Raw genomic sequence first — 21,237 nt, 5'->3', positions numbered from 1 at the left:
TTGTCTGGCTTTTCTCATTTAAATAAAGAATGTAAAAAAACACCAAAAAATTCTACTGATTGCGTCTTCATACTTTTGACTGTTTTCTCTCCTGAAGATTACAATTCAACAAGCAGTTAATGGTTGTAGGTCTAAGCAGGCTTTCAACAATGTTTCTAAATTACTCTGGGCCAGAAAAATTCAAGGTTGCTTCTTATGCTATTAAGTTGCTTATTGGCCACCCTATAAAGGGAAAACGGGGGGGGGGGGGGGGGACCCCTCTACCCAGACATTACACTTGAAAATACAAAGTAAAGACAGCAGCATTGCTGCCAGTTTAGTTAAAGACTAGAGTTAAAGTCTAGTTTAGTTAAAGAAGGGTTATGTGGTCAGCACAGACCAGAATCCAACATACCTACTTTAAACCTGACAAGTAATGTTCAAAGAGATGGGGTAACCTCGATGTTCATCCACACTGTAGCTCTAAGGCAGAGTCTGTGAGGTGCCAATACATTCAGTGCAAGACTGAGGCAAGCTTGGCCACAATGCACCAGCACACCGTGGTATACGTTGTCCATAAGGTATGTTATTTTAAGCCTCCAAGCAGTTTTATAAACTGAACTGCAGCAGGAGTGTGCTTTCAAACACCAGCTGGCAGTGGCATGTTGGGTTGCGAAGTCTCTAAAATGTGATTCCATAAAAGACATTGGATGTTGCTGCTGCTTAGAAACTGTTCAAAGTACTAAAACAGATGGAGAATTAAGTTTACCATTTAGCTGCCTAGTTCATGGAAGGTCTTCTGTTCCCTGTTTTTGAAACTAAAAATCTTCATTGTTTAGTTGGCCTTTCTCTTTTCCATGGTGTTTTTAATAAACCATTTCTCTTTGGAATATTCTGCTTTTTGGTATATAAAAAATTGACAGTTTTGTCTGGTAGTATTTTGCACTAATAATCAGATAATCAGTGACCTTAAGAATATCGACAGGTTTCTTTCTTTACAGATATAGTATATTTTCAAAATTTAAAAATTTCTTAATTACAAATCAAAAACTGTTTGTCTACCTGGTTTTTCTACCATTTATTCTGTGGCTGATTTGAGGCAGTTAAGTAAGCAAAATAATTCTTTTCCTGTACCGTGGGGGGTACTGTTGAAAGATATGTGGATGGCCCTAGTTCTAAGGAAAACAATCTCACAGCAAAGAAAACCCCAAACCATCAATAGCCTCCACCTCACAGTAGAAAGAGCTTGAAGAGGGTGCCTAGTTCACTCTCTCATATTTGCAGAGCAATGGCCTAGGCTGTAATTCCCCATTTTTACTTGTGCACAAGGTTTCTCCTCTGATAATGTCTTTCCCTAACAGGCATCAGTGCCCCATGCCCATACTTGGCAAGTGTTCCAGTGAGCGGGAGACCAAAGAGCAGAGGAAAAAGAGCTGGGTATGCAAGGATGCTTCTCTTGTCTTTTTTTTTTTTTTTTTTAATTAAGCAATTCCAACTTTGGAGAGATTTCTCTCTCCTGAGCCAGTTCAAGACAGCAGACATAACAAGCGCTTGAGCTCTGTAGCTGGCTAAATGCAAGCACACTTAAGAAAAGGGCAATTTTATAGTCCTGCTTCATTTATCAAACCTGACGTGTACTGCACATTATGATTTCCATGTAATGGTTTGACTTTAAATTTACCCTCAGCAAGATCCTTTTATATGCGTTCAAACTAATTTACCTCTTGCTGATCAAGTCCTAAGTTGTAATTTGCTTAAATGCAGAGCCCAAATTGACTAAATCAAATGCATTTGCGCAAACTCAATAAGCAGAACCATTATCCACAGAAATAAGCAAGTCTCCTAAGAGCATCAAATGCTTCCTTACAGTGGAAGAGTTGGCTCAGGAGCCAACCACCACTCCAGCTAATAACCATGTTTCTCCTCTATTTCATTAGCCAGTCTGAGAGCTCTAATGTTTTTTCCCCTCTAAACGGAAGGGCAAGAAGCATTCATAGCTTTATCAAGTACTGCAACCAAAGCAACTGAAGCTCATTTTCCAGTGTAATGAAAAGGCACCAGTGAATAAAGACACATTTGAATATCCCTGTTAATGTGCATGTTAGCTAGGCCAAAAGTTTCAGCCTCAAAGATCTCAACAACAAAGATCTCAACCACTCAGCATATGGGATCCATTTGCAGAAAAGCTCATAAAATCATTGTGTCACCACACATTTTATACAGCAGTGCAAAGACAGTTGAGCCCAACTGACCTGCCTCTGACTTGGTACTTAGAAAGGAATATTGATTTGCAATTGCAAAATTTAAAAAATTAACACACTGGCATCAGGAAAGAGGGCATTCAGCCTCTTTATGAATGGTGCCTAAACCAGGATCCACTGAAAATGAACTGAAGGCTCTGATCTACTGCACCAGAGCCTACCTCCAGTATTTCACAATTTTAAATTTATTCAGTGGCTTTGCAATTTAAATATAATGGTGGTGAACATAATGGAAGCCAGCATCTAGTATTTTACATCATTTTGAGAAAATCTCTGTTGGATTAAAATTATTTAAAGCTTTGTGGGTATTGGGAATGAGAACTGAGTGGCAGACAGCAGACCTCTCATACCAATGGCTGCTCTGATATGGAGAACTATTACTGCAGGGCAGTACTAGCTAGACTGAGTATTCTCACCAGAACTTACTGCCACGACCACACCTTCAAGCTATGATGCGAGGGAAGTTAAACATCCAAGTGCATTCTGAACTAAAATTCAAACTTTGGGTATCTAATTGTCATGAGGAAAAAAAGTCTTACCAAAATTAGTGAGACAGTGAAACATTTGTTTGCTGATACGTATAAAATAAATATATAGCCAGAACTGAAAGTCTTAAACATGCAGACCAGTTTCGGTAATGACTGCCCAGTTTTTAATACAAAATAGTAACAAATCATAGTGTTTATACTTGTATTTAAGATGCTTTAGGAATATTAACTCCTCTTTTTCTATTAATAACCAAATGTCATAATTTGGGCTTACTACAAAGAGCATACTTATGGCAAGCCCATAAAAACAGGAAATTAGGTTACCCAATGCAATAACACCACCATTCTATTTTACATGTTTGTCCTTTGAAACTTCTGCCTTTATTTTCCTGTCTCCTAATTTCCACCAAAAAAAGCAATAAGCAAGACTCTTTTGTGGTTTCCAAGATAACATGTCAAAGAATTATGTACAGATCTACCAAAGACAGATTTTCCTCATATATGCTTTAGTAGCTCTGGTACAGCTGCATATAAATTGGCCCTGAACAGCAACAGCAGTAATGAAGAGTGTCCTGTGACAGAAAATATTCAATACTGCTTGGGTTATCAACTCACTCTAGTGCAGCTGACAAGAACATGAAGACTCTAGGAATTACCAGCGCCTTGTAACTACTATTACTTTTTAAAATATTTCTGTTAAGGATTAATGCACATCCTTTCTTGGTAGTAGAAAAAAAGTTGCCAAAAGCCAATTACAAAGATTTCTTACAATTTCTTCTTTCTTCTTATAAAGATTTGTGTATGTGGCCAATCTTTTGTATGACAAGTCCTCACCCAACAACTGAGATAAAAAGAAAAGGAGGAAAGGGATACTGCAAAGGCAAGTGAGTGAGGGAACAGGAGGTAAGAGCAACTTTGAGTAACAGCAGAGAAAACTTTATGAAAGTATCTCTTCAAACAGCAGCCACTGAGCGAATTGTCTGCTGGGCTGAAACTGTAGATATCTAAACACTAAAAGTAGGAAGTTTGAACACATCTCCTCATTTATTTGGTTTATGAAGTTTGCAGAAAATAATTGTCTGTCCTGCTTAAAAAAGGTACATAAATCCCAGGCAGGCTACTCAGCAAGATTCTTCCCTGGTAAATGAGGGAGAACAGGATTTCTAAATAATGTGAATAGAAGTTTCTGGGACTAGGTTCTGGTATCTTTAGTCACTTAAGGCTTCTTAGGAAACTGTACTACTTTTCTATCTTGAGCTTCCCTCTTATTTTTCATTGTCTTTATATGAAAACCGTAGTCCAGTAAATAGTATACGAGAATATACCCACTGGAATAGATCCAGGATTAATCACATCTTTCACAGACCCACGTTTCAAAGACTTTAAATTCTGGATATATGCCATTTGCAATTAGGACAGCTTGGGTACCAGGGGAATTTTGTGCATTAAGTTGCTGTATCCTAAGGAAATAAGTGATGTAAAGAACTGGTAAAGCCATAAAGAAACCCACAGCAGTGTTACTGCTTTAATTCCAGTGCAGCCAGAAGTTTACCACTGGCAAAATCCACCAGCTGTTGTTCTGTTCTTTATGGAAAACCAGTGACCACTCTCAGAAGTCCCCTGTCCAAAACCAACTCACCTGAAGCACAAAGGGTGCTATAGATCTAGAAAACAAAAAAGAGCTGTAGTGTTCCAATCACTTCCTTTCCTCCTCGGGAGTGTATGCCACCAGCATTACCTTGCCTATTAGAGGCTAAAGTGCTGTGTGATCTATGACTACATCATGAGGCTGGAAATTGCTAAAGGAGCAGATAAAGGAGCATCTATCAGACAAGACACTTGAGTACATCTTCAAAAATCACCATCTCATCAGTGAGACGATACAGCTGCAGATTTCAGGAGGTTGAAACCAGGGGTGGTGTGTGGGAGTGAGGGGGGTATATGTGTACGTGTACTGTTTCTTCCTTCTGGACCGCTGCCAACACTGAAATTACCATGCTGTCATCAGCTGCACAGGCTCTTCAAGCACATAGACATGACATAAAAATGTAACCTCATATGACACAAAAGTTAAATATAACCTCATGTATTCCTCTCCAGTTGTGGGAAGACAGCTGCCAACAAAGTGACTCCAAAGAAGTCTTACATACCCTGCAAACCCTCTTTCACTTTTATAGTACACAGTGATGTTGGCTTAAAAAACAAAATTAATTAAATACAATTCAGCCCCTCTCTTTCCCCATGTGCCTTCCCTCAAAACCAGACATGCGTGTCTACAGCAACAAACAAGAACAAACTTATTTAGCCGTGGTGCACATTCTTCATTTTTCACAGCAGTTACACATACACACACTGTCAGTCTGTCGATTGCTGATCTGCTTATGGTTAGTGCTGTTTCAAAGTAATAAACAGAATAAATATTCATCACTCACTCCCTTGCCTTGAAGCCCATTTAGTGTGACTGGAGAGGCAAGGGCATGGAGGAGTCAGCCATTGTAGCAATACAGCTACAATCATTCTCTTCACAGCTAATGAGCAACGGCATTAAGGAAACTGGTGTTTTTTTCTAGTTGGCTTCTTTCACTGTAAAGGAGACAGCATTTTTTCACATTGTCTCCAGACCCAATTTGAAGGAGCTGATGAAGAACTAGTGTCCCTCCAAGGCAATGATGCAATTAGAGGAAACACTGTGGAATCAAATAAAGAGGCAAATATATTGGAATTAATTCACTGTGAGCAAGACTCCAGTCAGTAGCAACCATTGTATTACTGCCTTTCTAAATTGTCCTCTTGCAGTTCACTATCAGACACTCTATTCAACCCCCCTATTTTGTTCTAAGAGCTTGTTTAAAGTAATGCCAGCTGACTAAAGCACAATTATTGTATGTACAGCACATGTTAAGCTTGTCACAGTGCTTCTTTCTCTGGAAGCATCAGAGGTGGGATTAGGATGGAACTGTGCAGCCAGGCACTGCACAGCTTGGGTCTTACCCACCTGCAAGAAGCACAGTCTGCCTGCTCCCTCCCCTGCCAAGGCAGATTGGTCTAGCAATCTCTCCTTCTTAGTTATTAATAAAAAATCAAACACTCTGTAGCCCCTTCGGAAGGAGAAGGTAATTTATCTTGCGCCTGATAAACAGAATGCAAGCCTTGTCTATCTGCCTCTCTGAACTTGCTCAGACTTGGAGCAAGGGAGTAGGCAGAACGTTGGCACTTCTCCAAGTGCACTGCAACAAAGCCAAAGCCACAACAAACAAGATGGAACTGAAACTTCATTTCCTCTGTTCCACAGATGCTCAGGACCAGGCTTTTTCTTCTAATTTGTAACTAGATGGTACCAGTGCAAGGGGAAGAAGGGCAACAGGTCCTTCTATTGACTTTCCCCCTGGAGAGCCTTTACTGGCACACTTCTGTCCTTTCCCAAAGGCTGGGACTCCAGGTAAATCTCCTGGGCTGATCACCTGGAAAGCTATCCTAGTGGGTTAGAAGTGGGGGGAGATAAAAGTGATATGGGAGTGGTTCAGTGTTCTGGGTACATTAAACTTTTTTATTCCAGCATGTTATGAAGAAGGTTCATCTTTCAGCATCAAAATGATTGACATTTCTGTTTCCACCTTCTCTGTCACCAAAGAAACACAGTTCAGCACATCTACAGTGGTTTCATTCATGGATCCAAGGCTGCACAAGGCTTTTCAAAAACAACTACTGACTGTGACTGCCTCTAGATCCTCAGCTTGGAACACAGCAATTAAAAGCAGTGAAAAAACACACTTATCTGGACCCTCCTCTACTGAAAACCCAAGTCCTTCTGAGGTGCCCTGCTTTGGGGACCAAGTACCCACCTTTAATTACCACTCACATTTTGCAAATTCTGCCATAGTTTGAAAAATGAATTTGCTTGCCATATAACCCTACAGCAAGGTCCTCTGCTTCATTTTTCTGACATAAATTTTTGTGCATGTCAGTTTGCATTAATATCATCATATTAGCTATATTTTTCCAATATTTCTGCAAAAAGACTGCCAAAATAAACTCACAGGCCCAGTGAAAGGGATATTTAGAACCAAGAAAATAAGAAACTGTTTTCTGGATTATAAATGTGCAGGAGTGAAAGTTTTGAACAATTCATTAGTCCTCACACTCCGTTATTTTAGGTAAAAGAGAATTAAATTATTTCCTAACGAGAAAGAAAGTTGTTCTGCTTGACAAGGTAGTAATGAGTAGTGGCTTTTTTATTGCTGCTGCTGCTGCTAAAAGCAATATAAATGCATTTTAAAAAACCAAGTAAGATCCATCTCTTTCATCAGCAGAAAGCAAACTAGCAAGTAGTCCACAAGCATCTTTTCAATGCTTCTTTTATATATTTTAATAGTTTTTGTCTAAAAGTGACTATGAGCAAGTGAAAATAAATTTTTAATACATTGCAAACTTCATTTGAATGGTGGAAAGAAGACAAAAATTTCTTGCCATCTTACCGTGAAAGCACACGAAGATACTGTGGAGAGAATTGCATTACAAGCATATGAAAAACCAGAGGGGTCAGACAGTGCTGAAATAAAATTCACTTCAGTATACTTTATATTTCTAACTACAGAAATAACTATGTGACAGGATAAGAAGGACAGGAACACTTTTGTGGAGTAAAAAAAAAAAAAAAAAAAAAAAAAAACAAAAAACTAAATGCTCCAGATGCACAAACATTTTGATTATACTCTTTTCCAACTGTCTCCCTACCCAATTTTTGGAAACTGCCAGATGCTACTAGAAATCTTTTTATGCTTGTACACTGCATATTGCATTGCAAAAATAGAATTAACATATAGAGCAGCAAATAGGGTTATCTGTCTCTCTTCAGTGTTGTACCATAAACATACCAGATTGTGAGGTGGAAGTAAGAATTATGACAAAGTTCTCTACAGATCCCCACCCACAGAGACTGAGAGGATAGCACTGACTACATCAAGAAGAAAGGGAAAACAATTTGAATTCTGTAGGGCCTCCTCAATGTCTTTGACTTCCAGTATACTTTTAAATTTAAGTAATTTCACTAAATATCACATCAGAAACACCTTTTACTGACACTCCTTCTTTAAGATGTTCCATGGTTGATTTTCATTCTGGTGTTCAGTGGTATCAGATGAGAACCTCCATATTAACAAAAAAATTGGAACTATACAGTCTCTCTGCTCCCTGCTGCAAGTCAGGGCATCTCAGATGCAGAATTAAAGGCTAGCACAGCTTTCATCTCTTTAAAGCAATGGCAAATCCTTTTGTGAATGAGTTCCAAATACTTGAATAGAATTTTTTTCTTACTTTCCTAAGCAAACCTTTTTTTTCCTAAGGATCTGAAAGGGCCATGAAGGGTGCAGAGTTGGCAGACATTGGCAAATATGGCATTAATGAGAGAAATGTTGAAAGCCTGATAAATGTACCTCTCTAAGTCTTTTGTATTCATTTTAAAGCAAGCTGATATCTCTGAATCTTTGCAGAAAGAGATTTTGGGTCTCAATCTGCATGTTAACACTTTCATGATGAGAAATATGTAATTCAACTCACCCTGAACTACAATTGCTGCAAGACCATGTGTCACTGGTAGAAAGGACTTTATTGATGGCATCATCTATATTATTGCTGCTTGATCCAGCTAATGATGAAGATTCGGAAGTGTTACTAATACGTAACATAGTTCTATAGAGTGCGCATTTCATAAATCTCCCTTCTTTCATGCATATTGCTGCTACTGTCTGCAAAAGTAAGAACTGAGTGATTATGTTGTTACAAGCTACTTTTATTATTGGAGGACTTGAATGATTTTCCCTTCTAAAATATTTGGAAAAACAGTACTGCTCCACCATGGGTGGAGCAGGGGATAGGGAGCAGAATGTTTTCCCCTAAACTGCAAGTCCTACAATGTGCTGAGTAGTGGATGCTGACTCCATCTCTACCATAATTGTGAGAGTTTGGCAGTTCATGTCTCCACCAGCCTTCTGCTACTCCTCCAAGACCAACAGCTCAAGAGCCCTGCAAAGGCTGTACCTAGGTCATGTTACTCAAAAAGGTCTAATCTTTCCCCTGTCACCACTGCCAATACATTTATGATTTCTGTCAGCTTCTTGGCCTGTGAGCCATCAGCTGCTCATTAGGACAGAGGAATTGTCTCTTCCAGTCAAGCTCCATCTACAGGCAGACACAGAAGGCAGCCACTGACATAACCATGTTAGGTTTAAGGACACTGCACAAAGCTGACAAGAACTCGTGGGTCCCCATAGATGACCCCACTCAGCCATGCCTCTGGCAACTGCAGAGTGGCCCATATCAATCAAGCAAGGAGAAGGAGCTCTCTTCTGAACCTTCAACACAGCAAACTTTCAACACAACAGAATTTCTCACAGACTGGCCTTGCTCCCACTTTTTACCAAGATATGGAAATTATGTAAAAAAACCCAACTCTTTGTCTTTCAGGAAAAGGATAATTCCCATTGGGACACACATATAACACAAGAGAGTTTATAAAAACAGAGGAAAACCTATATGCACCTTTCCCAGCTGGGTTCATCATACCCAAAGCTTTTGTCCAAAACCACTTCCTTCTTAGTTGTTTCTGCCAGCCTGGTGCACCTTATATGTCTGTGGGGCCCAGAGAGAGCAGGGGGAGGCCTTTCTCAACAGAACAAACTACACCAAACCCCCATGTCTTCAGAGATGTGTAGAGAATCTGGTCTTGTTCAGCTCAAAGCAAACAAGGTCCAACGTCAGCCTGTTGTCACTTCCAGCTGAACAAACTAACATTCAGTCCAAACCACGTAATAAGCAAGTTCAAATTTTCCTTCCCTTGCTACATCATCAGAGCCTTGTTATTTATATAAATGTTCAAATTCTCATTTTGATTGACATTGATTTCAGTTTCACTGAAAGTTCCCTTCTGCCCATGGAATAAAACAAGGAATGGGGTTACTTCATTATGGATTACATTTCACAGCACAGATCTTTGTTTAAATCTTTTTCAGACTTACAGAACTGAGATATAATCTCATTTTCTATAATGGCGAGGAAAGAAAAGGAGAAGCTCACTCTGCCATGTATGCTATTCAAAGAGCACATTTTGGGACTGCAGAGTACATTGATATTTGTTCAATACAGGTTGGGTGGGGTTTTTTTTATTTGCTTTTAATAGATTCTGCTAGAATGTGAAATCCAAATAAGGGCAATGAAATTTTGAAAAAGTAACCATTTAAAAATGTGCTCAAATGTCTATGTTTGGAAATTGCTTGTCCAGTTAGTTGCCTCCAGCTCCCAAAGACACTCCAGTACAATACAAAAAGGAAGTATTTTCCACATGAAAACTATAAAAGCAAATTAATAAAATGTTTGACATTTTGTCATGAAAACTTTATAGAAATTATGCCCAATAATTTGCTAAATACAAGGAGAGAAAAAGAAAAAGTGCTATTTACTATACATTGGTTGCTACCAAGAAAAATTAATTGACTGGTTGCCAACCGATGTCACTGTTTAATGAGTGTGTGGGATCACAGTTTTGGGGAAAACAGGGACAAACCACACACTCAGAACCAAGTTTCCGGTGTGACACATCCAATATTAAGAAGGCAGCTAGTAATACACTAAATTTTTAGAAAATCTGACTCATAAAATTTGGAACTGGCCCTTCTCTTCCTTAATAAATTTCAGTGAGGCCCCAGCGACAACTGGGTTGAATAATTCTGCTTACTTCACGTTTTCTGTTCTTTTGATACAAGATTAGTCAAGTTTTCTGGTTTGTGTTTTTTGGTTTGTAGTTTTGTTTGGTCTTTTGTTTTTGTTTTTGTTTTCCACAGGCAGCTGGCTGGCTGCACTCTGAGGACATTCTGAAGGGGAGTAGGAACAATCTATTCCCGGGACAAGGGACACAAGGATTTGCTCTATTAAGGCAAATTTGCAGAGGTCTCTACTTTAGAAAGAGTATTTTAAATAGATTTAATAGTTATCTTCGAACTTTGCATCCTTCAGCCTTCTGGAATAGCTGCACATCTCCCAGTTAAACTAGATTTCTACACTAAATCAAATGGTAAAACTAGCGCTCCATATTGAAGACCTGGCCATCACCATAACTTCTGAGATTAGTATCTGTATCCAACACTAAAAGCTAGTTTTTCCTTGTTCTCACACGCCCTTGCCAGAGGGTAGACAGGAGGTGCATTGATAGGGGACCAATTAAACTAAACGGAGCCAAAAGCAGATAAAAGCTACACTGAAACCAGTGAGCCAAGGCATTCCTGACACCGTAAATACTCGAAAGTGCTACAGAAGGTCAGAGGAGAAATAAATTAATAGCTCAAGAACAGATCATTTGTGCCTATGCTGCATCATTCAGAAATGAACGGCATCTGTGGGAAGTGTGACACAGAGGGAAAAGGATTTAAGAAAGGCTGGGTAATTACAGCAGTTGCTTAACATTTCTAAGCAGCTCTTTGGATGATCGTTTAGGAGAATGAAGAGACAAAGCTTAAAGGCAAAGGACTGACGATGGTTTGCAGCCTCTGAGTACACTGAATATCTGTAGCAGCTTAACAGAGGAATTACAACAGCTGCCCTTCCTCCTTTCACATCGTGTGGCTGCCTTCAGAGACACTGCGATGCTCAAACAGCACGGATGGACTGGAACACAACAAAAGGGGTGGAATAGAGAAAAAAGAATCAGGTGGGAAAGAAAACACTGTTTCTAAATGGGAGGGAAACAAAGAATACTACATGAGGTTTTGAACAGTTCAAGAGAGAGTGTTGCATTCCATTTAGACAGGGTTTTTAAAGAAGTAATTAATAATTAAATCGTAAAGAAGCAGAGGACCAGTGTCAGAGCAAAAGCTTGACAAGAAGGCCAAAAGTCCAATGAGACTCAGCTTCCCAAATGCTGCCCTGAGGTACCCCATCAAAACACACACACACTGGAGGGGCACAGTCCTGACCCTCTTGGGCACACCACTGACCCTCCAGAGACACTCACTCTCCTTAAAAATCGGTCAGAAAGCCGGCATTTACTTCACTCATGCACATTTGGATGTTAAGCAAGAGCCCTTGGGGCAAGCTTTTGGTAGGGGAAGGGACGGTGGGAAGCTTTTCTGCAGTTTTTCTGGGGCCCTGAATGTGAACTGGAGTGAGAGGAGTCGGTGCTTCAAAACACACTGGCTCTTCCAATACAGCCAGTAAGCCAGAAAATCCGCTACTTCCAGAGTCACAGTAACTGCACAGCTGGGGGGAGGGAAATAAAAACCTAAAAAATGTACTTTGCTCACCATGATAAATGGTTATAAAATGCTATCTAGAGAGCACACATGCTCCTGGCTTGGTTTACCAAAGCACACCGTGGCATTAAACTGTCAGGCTGCAACAGTGTCAGAGCCCCAGACACTTTCTCTTTACCTGAATTCCAGGAGAGAATTGATGTGCTTTTGTGAAGTGGGAGCTACTCCATCAAGGAGCCCAACAGAGACTGTCAGCAAAGCTAAAAAGCAAAATAGTTAAAAGGGAAAGAAAAGCAGAGATGCCCATATGTGGCAATCAGATCCTTTGAGTAGCACAGTACAGGGAACGTGTTAGAAGAGAATAGAAGGGTCTTAAAGCTACACTGATATTGCTGAAGCAAAATTTACATATATATATATTTTAGTAGCAGTAGAGGCATTTGCATTCAAAGGCAAACTTGACAGGGATCTAGACATTCTATAACTCCCTTCACTGTGTGCTAGGTACAGTGCAAAGGAACAGGCCAATCTGCTAATCCTATAAACAATATTCAAAATGCCAGCCAAGGTATCAGCCTCAAAACAAATACCCCAAATACTGCAAAAGAGAGAAAAGCAGCTGAGGCACAGCTCAGAGGCCTGAGGTAAGAGCGACTCCTCACAGGCACCAGGACCCTGTTGAGGCTGGGCTAGGCATGAAGCTTTGCTCCAGGGCAATCCAACAGTGTCAGCACCAGCCGACTTCCCTGGCTCAACTTGCCCAGGACCAAAAAGTTTAGATAAGCAGCAGCAGCCTGTGTGTCACAGCAGCTCTATCCACGTGCTAGAAACTGAGAATCCACTTAAAGTGGTCTTCAGCTGAACACTAACAACAACACATGAAGTCACCATGACTGCAGCCCCCCCCCATTACGAATAAGCCACAGTTACTATACAGTGAAGGAGAGGAAGAAACTGAATACATCTGCTGGGTATCACACAAAACCAAATGACAATGGAAGTCGATCCAGAGGTAAAAGGTTTCCCATGCAGACTACATGACTGTTACTAACGTAATTTTCTGCCCTGTGGCCAAGTGAGATGTGCATAGAGACAAAAAAAGACAATCTTTTTGACCAGGCTGAGAGGAACACAAGGACAGGGATGCACTCTATAAAGATGACTAGAAGTCTTAACTTATACACATATGCACATACACACACACACATATGGATTTGATGAAGGATATTACTATGACAGGTATATTGAACACCTGGAAGTAGGGACCAATAGGCTGCAGAAGAGTAAAGGATAAAAATTCCATGCACAAGGGAGTGAGACATGCATGCAACTGAGAAACAACAGTTTCCGTATAAAATTCACAGATTTCTTTGGACTCAAGTTCTCATGACAAGAGCCATGTCCTGAAAGAGGCTTAGAGGTCAGAGGCTGCAAGCTGAACAATCAGGGTGTTTTATAAACTACTCCTAAGCTTATGCATTGTGTAAGATATGAAGCTACACATTGAAACACATAAATAATTGCCTTGCAGAGCAATTACTCAGAAAATGCACAAGAGGCAAAGCAAGTTCCTGACTTGATTCTGAGGAATGTGCAGGATCTGGCTCCAAATGCTGCAGAGATCATTCTGCTATTCTCCAGATATGCCAAACTGCAGGAGCAGAAACAATACCTTCCCACATACCATACAATTGAATTTTCTTTAAGTGAGACTAAATGTAGAGGGAAAGAAAACCAGCTATTTAAAAAAATAAACTCCAAAGATTTAAGTCAACAGTTAAAGTGTTTGCAAGAGGCAAAACCACTACAATAAAAGCTAAATTAATTAATAAGTTAAACCCTTTAGTTATTCAATCATTCTAACAAAAGAATTAATTCCTTGACAATTTAAAGACATATCCATCTAGGAAATACATTTTAAAATAAAATTTAAAAAATCAAACCAAACCCACACAATCACTGATGTAAGTGTAAGACTACAGCAAACACACAGTGGGCCAAGAAAGGCTTTTGAGGAATAACTTGTTAAACTGGCATAAATCAAATTACTCTTTTCTCAGTAGTAGGAGGTCTGTCAAATTCATAGAACCAACAATTAATGTGTAAATGGAGTGACTGAAGAGGACTACAACAGAAAAATGTAGTTAGTTTTCTGCATCTATCTTTCACACTGTTCATCATCTGCAACAGTGTGCACTCCCAGCCCAGAAAGCAAATTGTGTCCTGGGCTTCATCCAAAGCAGTGTGGGCAGCAGGACTAGGGAGAGGATTCTGCCCCTCTGTTCTACCCTGGTGAGACACCACCTGGAACCCTGCATCCAGCCCTGGGGTCCTCAGCAGGACATGGACCTGTTGGAGTGAGTCCAAAGGAGTGACACAAATGATCAGAAGGCTGGAGCACCTCTCTGATGAAGAAAGGCTGAGAGAGCTCAGGCTGTTCCACTTGAAGAAGAGGAGGACCCAGGAAGACCTTACTGACACCTTCCAATACCAAAGGGGGCTTACAAAAAGGAAGTAGAGAACTTTTTATATGCACAAATAGTGATAAGAAAAAGGGTAGTGGCTTTAAATGGAAAGAGGTCAGGTTTAGATTAGCTGTTAGGAAGATATCCTTTATTGTGAGAGTGGTGATGCACTGGAACAGGTCGACATGAGAAGTCAGAGATGCCCCATCCCCGGAAATGTCCAAGACCAGGTTGGACTCAGAGCAACCTGGTCTAATGAGTGACATCCCTGCCCTTGACAGGAGGATTGGAACTAGAGGATCTTTAAGGTCCCTTCTGACCCAAGCCATCCTGTGATTATGTATTATCTCTTTAGGATTTACAGGAGTTACTCTAGAGGGGTTATCTCACAGTGAATTTCAGTAAAACACTGTAACACAAATTTAGAAAAATAACACTGGCTAATTACTAGCACCAGATGGTTTTTACCCACAAATTAAACAGAGCTCAAGTATAACACAGCTGAATTGTTAAATGTAGTAACCCCTTACAGAAGATAACACAATTCTTTTATAAAGTCATGACTCATGAACCTATTGGAGAATTCTTGAGAACTTTTGTAAGCACGTGCATAAGGAAGATAGAAAAAATAAACATCTAATTGCTTATTAACTTGTCGTGGGAAAGAAAAAAAAAAGAAAGAATATAAAAAGTGTCCATATGGATAAACAAGTTTAAAAGATAAGAAAGAAAAGGAAAGAATGCAGTCTCATTGAAGGCAGGTCACCAGTGAAGCACTTTGAGCCCACACTGTTCAACATACACCTGATCTCAAGTGACCTCAAAGAGCTGATAAGGTAGGTTACTGATACTGAATTATTGAAGGCTTTAAAGAAACAAACTGCAGAGAGCTTCAGACAGACCTCATGATACTGGTGACCTCGTGACTGGAGAAAAAACAGCAGATGAAATTCAGTGTTAAGTACACAGCAACTGAAAAAGTGAGGAAAAAGTCTCATACTGCATTCACTGTCACTGAATCTGAACTACCACTGCACATGAAAGATCACTGCACTAATAACTGTGAAAATGTTGACTCAGTAATTAAAACTGGAGAAAAAAAACATAAAAATAAACAAACAACGCCAACCAAAAAACCAAACAAAACCACCAAACAAACAAACAAAAAAACACCACCAAAAAAACCCAAACAAGTATCAGAAGTCATCAAGGTAGAGAGAAAAACAAAATTACTGTCACACCTCCTGGTAAAATGTGAGTGCCAGGTATGTTTCTGATTCCCCCTTACCTGAGAAGACAGAACAGAGTAAGAAAAGGTTTAAGAAGGGCAAGAAAAATGACCAAAGTTCAGCAATGGCTTTCAAACACAGGACAGTAAAAAGAGCTGTTACACTTTGACCAGAGGTGAGGACAATCAAGAAGATTTTTGAAACCATAAGTAGCATTGCAAAGGTAAACATAAAGGGTTGTTCTTTGAGCAAAGAAATCCCTGCCAAAGGGACAATTCAGTTAACACTGTGAAACCTACTCCCATATGATGTAGTGAATGCCATGAGTTTATAGGGATGCAAAAGCAATTAAGAAAATTAGTGGAAGTAAATCTCATTAAACCTCAGGCACAAGGTGTGATTCCTGGGGCTGGCCTGTGCAGTGCTAAGAGTTGGATTTTGATGTTCCTACTGGATCCCTTCCCAGTCAGGATTTTCTATGATTCTCTGATGGCTATGGAACACAGGGAAGGGACAAGCTAACCGAGAAAGTGTACTAGGGAATTACAATCATGTTCTTGTTCTATGCTTCAGTCAAGCATTCACTGTTGACTACCATCACAGAGATGCAGGTCACAAAACTAATCAGACCTTCAAACTGGCCAAAGGCAGTCTTTCTCACAGCCCACACGTTTTGCTGAAAAACTGCAGCTTTGATTCAGAGATGAGAGGGTGAGATGGCAAGTCAAAGCGCATGCCTGCACACAAGTTGAAATTTCAACAAAGCTTTCCAAGTCCAATGACATCATGCTGAAGCAGCCAGCACTGATCACTCTGCCAATTCTGCTAATGGCATTTAGGATGAGGTCATTTCTCCCAAAAAATATGCAGTCCCTTCACACTCACTCAGCAATGCTGGAGAAGCAGCGGGTCATCCTTCAACACAGCTTACAGACACATTTCCTGCAGCAAATGTTCCTACACACACACACACACACACGAAGACTCCTCGTGCTCAGGAATGCTTCTTGGAGCTTCCCTTGAGAACATCAGCTCCTCTTTAAAACATACTTGTTTGGAACAGCTATGCCTTCTGGGGTTAAATGGATGAATATTATTTCTGGCCTTTTCCTCTGTATATAATGTAGGTGAAGCAAGCTGGCACAGGTGGATACTCCATAAGGGTGGACTTTTTTATTGACTGCTTGAATAACGTTAAAGAGCTTTATAAAAGAGTAGAAGGGCTAAAAATACCTAAGAGTATAGACAAGTTAAGGTTAGCTACTCTAAACAGGATTGCTCACACTCTGCAAGGAATCTTCAGGAAGTTATTCCGTAAGCTTAAGGACATCTTACCAGTACACAAATTTGTAAGACAGTGCCTATAGATGGACCTGGGATCCCAGTCCTGTCATCATCAGCATATCTAATTATGCAGTTTAGTAGTACAGTTTATGCACTAATTACTTTTTCCTAGAACCAAGTGTTCTTAGAATTTACTGTGCCACAGCCACAGGTGCATTGGCAGAAAAAAAGAAAAAAACAAACCTTTGTTCCTAGCATTACCAATGGTTTTATCACTGGTTGAGCAAGTATTTCTGTACTTGCTAAATTCCTCTTTATTAGGATCCAAGAGGATTTGTTATAAGCAACGTAGAAATTCTCTGGAAAAAATTCAGAGCAAAGCATTGCAATCCTGTGTATTCTATTCATAAACCCTTAACACCCACATTGTGGTTGTACAGAAAAAAAACCTATTTATGCTGAGCTTTCACAATAATTTTCATTATTCCAAACAACAGCAGCATTCAAAGAGAAGAATTAGCCAATTTATAAAGGAAAAAAGGAGAAAAAAACTTGCTCAGCCTCCCTGCCTTTAAGTGCCGGCAACACCACCTACAGGAGATTATCTCCTCATTCCAGGGTGGGGAATGTGGGTATTTTCTTCTGATTCTTCCTAGAAGACCTGTGGTGAAACAGGAATGGAATGGAATGGAATGACAGACACATTTGTCTGCATCTAATGACAGACAAATTTGGTCTACAGACTTGTTTGACACATTTTCTCAACTTGTAGGGAACTGGAATAAATAAAAATCCTCTTCTGAAGGACTGAGTATTTCATGTTCACATACTGGCCTGTCATTACCTTAACAATACTTTAACAATAAGAATTTTATTAGGTAGAAAACCCAAACATCAACAAAGTAATTTTCTCACATTTCCTTGTACCATCTAGCCAAGGCAAAAATAGAAGGGAAATCAGGACAACCTCTCACCAAAGATCTACAAAAACTGAAAACACAACATCTTGGTGGAAAAATTTGAACTATTTAAAAGGTATCTGCATAGTATGTTTTCTGATCTACTTTTTTTCAAAAACATAACTGAATTCCTAACTATGCAAGAATTGCCTGTTCTCCCTTTGCTAAGCACCACGAGAAGATTTTGTTTTTCAGTTCACAATGGCACATTAAAAGCACCAGCAGACATTTTTGCCAGTACTCCAAGGTTGCACAATAAGGTTTCGGCATTATCATAACCCAAAAAATGCTGCTTGTTTAAAGATCAACAGTATTCCAAATGGATATCACCTGGTTGCATCGTAAGATTTTGGTGTCACAGAAGCGTAATGTTGCACTGAATGAGGCCGATGCACAGCAGGCAGAAAGGAAAACTGCAATGGACACCTCTCTGCTCTGTCTTCACAGGCATGCAAAGCCCCACGACAGCCTCAGCACTACTTCACCTACTCAGGTTCCTGCCGGAAGAAAGTCTCTTTGTGCAGGCAGAAGGAGAGTTATGAATAAAGACAGCTTCTGGCAGACTGTAGCAGAGGAGGGATATCCAGAACAAGGGCTCAGAAGCTCATTTGCCTTACAGAGCACAACATCGGAACATATTAGAATATAATCAAGACAACTAAATCAGGTAATACAAACTTTAAATTTGAACTAAGCCAAAAATCAGAAGGCCACAAGATTTAAACCAAAAAATTCTTCTGAGACTAGGGGGAAAAGTGAATAAGCAAGAAACCAGTTTCCAGCTGCTAATCTGACACAGCTCAGGGTTTGGGACCTCAGATTTCCAAGAAATTATGTGTTCCTTCAGTTTCTCTGGGTCATTTGGAGTGTGCTGTACATCGACATCTTGAAAACCAGGAAGGGATATCCAGTCATACTCTCAAGTCAGTGATTTTTGGCTGTGCAAAGCTTTGTCTACTCTCAGTTTCGCTGTGTCCAAAGAACTGGACATCAAAGTTGTCCCTGCCTGATGCACCACTTCAGATACACGAATTATGTACTGCATCACCAGCCATCAGACATGAGAGAAATGCATTAAAACAAATACATGACACAGCGCAGCTGCCAGGATGGATGGCATGACCGCAGACAGGCACACAAGGTGACCACTTCTCCAACCGGAACCTCCAAGCACCCTGACACCAAAATCCCGCCGGCTGGCTGCAACCTCCAAGCACAGCTTTCCTCCCCAGAAGCATGTGTACAGTCCTTCTCACTGTGTACACTGTGAGAGGGACTCACTGTCCCACTGCGCGGGGCGAGCGCGGCCCCGCACCGCCACCTGCCGCCGCCCCGCCCCGGGCACGAAAACACGGATAAAGCGCGGCGGGGACACCGAGCTACAGTCACCCGTGGCAGCTTCCAGGTATTCCTGCCCCCGAGGGCGGCCCTCGCACACGGAGCAGAGAAGCGAGCTGCAGTGGAATGACCCTCCGCTTGTCCCCGGCAGGCGGTGAATGACAGCGGACGGCAAAGGCGGACGGCTGCATGTGGATAACCAGGTGGCGGTGTCACCGCACGGAAGGCACAAGGACTCCCAAGGGAAAGAAGCACAGAACTGGCTGCCCTGCAGGACTTGATCTAGCGACACAGCGTGTGAGCAGACTGCTCGCGAGAACCAAGACAATTTGTTTTGAAGAGTAACCGCATTACAGAGGCACAATGGTAACACAGAGGGCAAAGCTCATTCGACAGGTGAAATACAAAGACTGTGGCTCTCAATGCAAATAAGCATTAGCTTATTGGTTTTACAGTGCCACAGGGGGAAGGAAGGATCCTTTCAGTCATCCCAAAATGGACTATCAAGGAGTAATAATATCTGCGGGGCTTTGGAACCACCACCACTTCCTATGATTCTTGAATGGCAAGTTGTATTCCCACGATGGTTTAAAACCTGCAAGGAAGGCTGTTCCTTGATACTGCCCAGTTTTTAATTTGATCATTCCCCAGGGTGAAGGTAATTCCCAACAGCCCTACAAGGAGAGAGAGGAGAGGTGCTTCTACCCACCTCCTCACCTGCATCAATGCCTTCAGCTGTGGCTGAAAAGATGCTCAGGCCACAGAGAGGGTACGGGCATGAGCTGTACTAACCAGGAGTTGCAGAGAGGCTGCACCCCAAAGGCCAGCCCAGGAGAACAACTGCAGCTTCAGCAACCATCACCCATATCACGTCAACAAAGAAGATTCAGAAGATTCTCAGGCCTCCAAAGGCCTGATGCCAAATCCCACTGGCTGGCTGTGAGCTCCAAGCACAGCCTTCCTCCGTGGCCAGAGTACCAGAGTAAGTGTATGGTTTCTCTCACACTTCTGTTCTGATGCCTAAATAGAAGTGAAGCTTATGCTGTCATCTCCCCATTGAGCAAAGGACTCCTACTACCTAGTTTTATGAAGCTTGTAGAAGCTTAATTATTTTTTGACACACGCCTTCCCTCCCCTGCATTTGCCAAAAATTACTAAAGTCTGCCAACAGACTCAAAATTAATTAGGGGAAGACACACACAAGGTAGCAAGATTACCCCAGATAAATTTCCTTTGGAAATCAGGCTAAAAATTACAGCATTGTATTTATTTAAAAAATCCCCAGAAATCATACTTGTGATTGCTATACTGCTGTTACTGGCAATATAGCAGGTTTTTAAAGCAATTGTTGGAGGATCATATTTGGTTTCTAGCAATCAGATTAATTTTACCCCTTCTAGCCAGAAGCCAGCCATTTACGAACACTTTTCCCATCTGTTAAATGGCCATGATAGGTACTTACCTACCTCAGATGTGGTCTGTGTGAAAACACGAACAGTAGCATATGTATCTTTAAAAATTGCTCTAGATAAAAAATATTATAAATATTGCTGTAAGATTAGCACACACATTTTATACTTTTTGAATGGCTGCAACCTTTTAAAGATAGAAGTACAGCAGAGAACTAATCCTAAGATGCATTTAAGTGTGATACCATGGAAATAATTTCTTTAGCAATCTTTTGCCAAGTTAGCTTGCTGCTGCGATTTAACTCAATACTTAGGAAAAGAGTGTTTTATTTGAAAGTTACATTGCTTTTAAGAATGCCCGACAAAGAAATAATGGGCTGGGAAAAGTTTCAAGCAGGCCTTTCTCAAATATTTCCTTCTTTGTTGGTGCTCACTGCCAAAAAGTGCATCTCCTTATCCTTGAATTCATCTCAGTCTTGCCACTGCTTAGTGAAAGTCCTGACAGAAATTCAGCCAATATTTCCAACACATCCAGATCCGTTCATCTTCCTGCTCCCTACTGTCTTCTTGAAATCCCAGTGGAACG

Source organism: Chamaea fasciata, unplaced genomic scaffold, assembly GCF_029207755.1.
Source record: "Chamaea fasciata isolate MVZ Bird 193981 ecotype frontalis unplaced genomic scaffold, bChaFas1.0.hap1 SCAF_3, whole genome shotgun sequence".
NCBI classification, from domain to species: domain Eukaryota; kingdom Metazoa; phylum Chordata; class Aves; order Passeriformes; family Sylviidae; genus Chamaea; species Chamaea fasciata.
The sequence above is the reverse complement of the archived record's forward strand: the minus strand, read 5'-3'. Positions refer to the sequence as shown.